Source organism: Bombina bombina, chromosome 2 (genome assembly GCF_027579735.1).
Source record: "Bombina bombina isolate aBomBom1 chromosome 2, aBomBom1.pri, whole genome shotgun sequence".
In the NCBI taxonomy this organism is placed as follows: domain Eukaryota; kingdom Metazoa; phylum Chordata; class Amphibia; order Anura; family Bombinatoridae; genus Bombina; species Bombina bombina.
Genome location: NC_069500.1, coordinates 4,078,852 through 4,082,269, shown reverse-complemented (window position 1 = coordinate 4,082,269; position 3,418 = coordinate 4,078,852).

Sequence of the window (3,418 nt, the reverse complement as noted above, 5' to 3'; positions counted from 1 at the left end):
TTTATATAATTTATATATATTGCCTATATCCGTAGAGGTTCACACCCTGCAAGCTTTATACTTCTAAAAACAAAGAGAAATAGCGCTTTTTGGCAATAGGAATCTCCTGTCTAAACAGTAATTAATCACCTTGCAAGCTATAGAAAAAGAAAAAGCACTTTTTGGCAATAGGATTTTCCTGTCTATAATGTAATTAGTCCGCTGTTCACTTATCACATATAGATGTGACCATAGTTAGATTGAGGTTTTTTAACACTGTTATATGTACAGAATACTCTTCTGTGTTTTAATCTGAATTAAAGGACTTTCTATTGTGCACTTGGAAAATGGTAATTTTACCAGCACCACCTTAAAGAAGGCACCTGGGAAACTCACACCCTTGTATTAAGATCCTCCAATCACAAACAAGAGGAGGGGTATTTAATAGCACCCAAGACAAACATTTAATACTTCTTGAAAAAGCCCCAAGGAAGGGGGGAAACGCGTTGAAGTTGGCCCACTGTTTTACCTTCAAAGGAAAAGAACCTTATTACCTCAAGCGTGAATTTAAAGACGTTTGGTAAGCCCTGCTCCTGAACCGGCTCCTTTTGTTTTGGATACAGCCCAAACCTGAGCACAGCTGTTGACGACCGCACGCAAATCTCAATACACGTAAGCGGAGACGTCACTCTGATACAGCCAAGGTAACCGGAATAGCCTAAGCAGCCTGCACCGCACACCGCTTTCACAGAGGATAGCGGTAAAGAAAATCAGCCTGCAATAGGTGACAAAGACCCAGAAAACTAAAGATTCAACAAGGGGATTTTCCACAGCACTTGAGTATTGCTAATAGTGCACGGCTCCTGGCAGCCACCCCCACCAACGGACATAACGCCGGCCACCTCAGGTACCCCTCTCATATGCTAGTGTGATCCAATACTCATCTGAGCAAGATCAACAGCATATGAGAGTGAACTGTTCACATTCTGCATTAAGCCTATACTTGATCGTATTACCACTTGTACCTATGACCGGTCAATCGCACTTTATTACCTGTCTGCATAGATAGACTCTGTCATTTTTTTTTTTGGGCAGCTACTACTTGCCTAATTAGTTTTATTTCAGCTTTTTAACTATTGTGTTTTTTACTAGTTTGCCTTATTTTATTATTGTATTTTATTACTGGACGTCCAGCCTGCCAATATTTGTATTTATTTGGTTGTATGTATTTTTAACTTTCTTAACTTAAGTGTAGCCTTGTGATTACTATTGATATCTTTGCTATATTGTTCTTATTTAGGATTAACCAACATTAGTGTGTAGGATAGTTGATATACTTACCTATTGTTATTTGCTTGTTCGAGCTCATCTTTAGAGCTAGGTTATTCAGTTGTTCCACTACACACCAGACACATATGTGCAATTTGATTTAGGCTTACTGTTATATTCTTATTATTATTTTTTGCAATAAACATTCAAGTTTTTTATTAATAACTTTTTGGACCTTTTGTCTTATTTGCTATTTGCTCTTGATTATTATCCATTATTAATAGACTATTGTCACTTTTGCATTTTGGGTTTAATCTCTCCCTCTTGCTTACCTTGAGAATTACTCACATTATTTATTTAATCACCACCTAGCTGTTAGCGCCAGTACTATCTCTCCCTATATTCTAACTTCTTTTGGTCTCTGTGAGAGGGACCATTTTTGTACTTGGCTGGTAGAAATAAGCGCTGATTCTACTTCTCACCCTTGATTTGGGGATCAGCTCTTATTTGCTCTGCGATAGGCTCGATCGAAAGGGCGAACAGAAGCGGCGAGAGGGGACACCCCTGTCTGGTGCCGTTTGTGATGGAGAAGAGAGGGGAATGAAAGCCTAGACCACTCACAGAAGCAGTGGGAGTAGAGTAGAGGGCCTGAATGGCCGTTATGAAGTCAGTGGGGAGGTGAAATCTCTCAAGGACCGCCCAAAGTTATTGCCATCTGACATGGTCGAAAGCCTTCTCGGCATCAAGAGAGATGACCGTGAGTGGCTTTCGGAGTCGTGAGGCAAGAGTGAGGATATTGAGGAGTCGCCTCGTATTGTCTGGGCCCTCTCGTTGAGGGACAAATCCCACCTGATCTCGAAGTTAAGAGTTTTATGTTCCGGCGTTAGCCCATAAAACTCTTAACTACTGACTTTTAAATGCGGCAGGAGTCTTGACAGGAGAGGGTCTACCGCTCTCTTCTTCCAAGACTCGTAATACCAGCGTTAGGCAAATCCCATGAAAAAGATAGGATATGCAATTGACGTAAGGGGATTTGCGGTAGCCTCGAGTCGCGGAAGAAAAGTGAGCGGTGAGCCTCTACCTGTCAGACTCGTAATACCAGCGTTAGGTAAAAAGCAGCGTTGGGACCTCTCAACGCTGCTTTTTAAGGCTAATGCCAAACTCGTAATCTCGGTGCTTGTTTTTAAATCTAATTTTAAAATAAATATATGTTGTACCATATGGAAGCCTGTCCTATCTACCATACCGCCTGGATATCCTGGATCCCTGGATCCTATTGCAGAATCAGTGTAGCTGGGTCACTGTGAATCCCCAGCCTGCGCCATTTAGCACATTTGGTGCTGCTCCCCTTGTGAGTATCATTTCAGATTTTAATCTGTTACATTCATCATCATCTCAGCGTTGCACTAGGAGACGCCCTCTTTCTTTATGATTAAATTTACAGATTTCTGACGTATGGGATATACAATCCTACCAGGAGGGGGCAAAGTTTCCCAAACCTCAAAATGCCTATAAATAACCTCCCACCTCACTCATACCTCAGTTTTACAAACCTTGCCTCTCATGGAGGGGGTGAAGCAAGTTGTGCTTGATTCTTCAGTGATAGGCGCTTCTAAGCATTCTAAAGCCCAATTCCTCTCTAAGTGCAGTGTTAGTCTGAGGGATGTAAAGTGAGTATTGCCTGATGATGTCATATTGTCACCTATGGGAAATCTATTCATAAGGCTCTCTGTAAAACGGTCGCAGGGACTCATTTCTCACCTCCCTTTATAGATCGACATTATATTCCTCTACCATTACCTCTGCTGATATGTTTTAGTACTGGTTTAGCTGTCTGCTATATACTCTTGTACCATTACCTCTGCTGTTATGTTTTAGTAATGGTTTAGCTGTCTGCTATATACTCTTGTACCATTACCTCTGCTGATATGTTTTAGTACTGGTTTAGCTGTCTGCTATACACTCTTGTACCATTACCTCTGCTGATATGTTTCAGTACTGGTTTAGCTGTCTGCTATATACTCTTGTACCATTACCTCTGCTGATACGTTTCAGTACTGGTTTAGCTGTCTGCTATATACTCTTGTACCATTACCTCTGCTGATACGTTTCAGTACTGGTTTAGCTGTCTGCTATATACTCCTCTACCATTACCTCTGCTGATATTTTC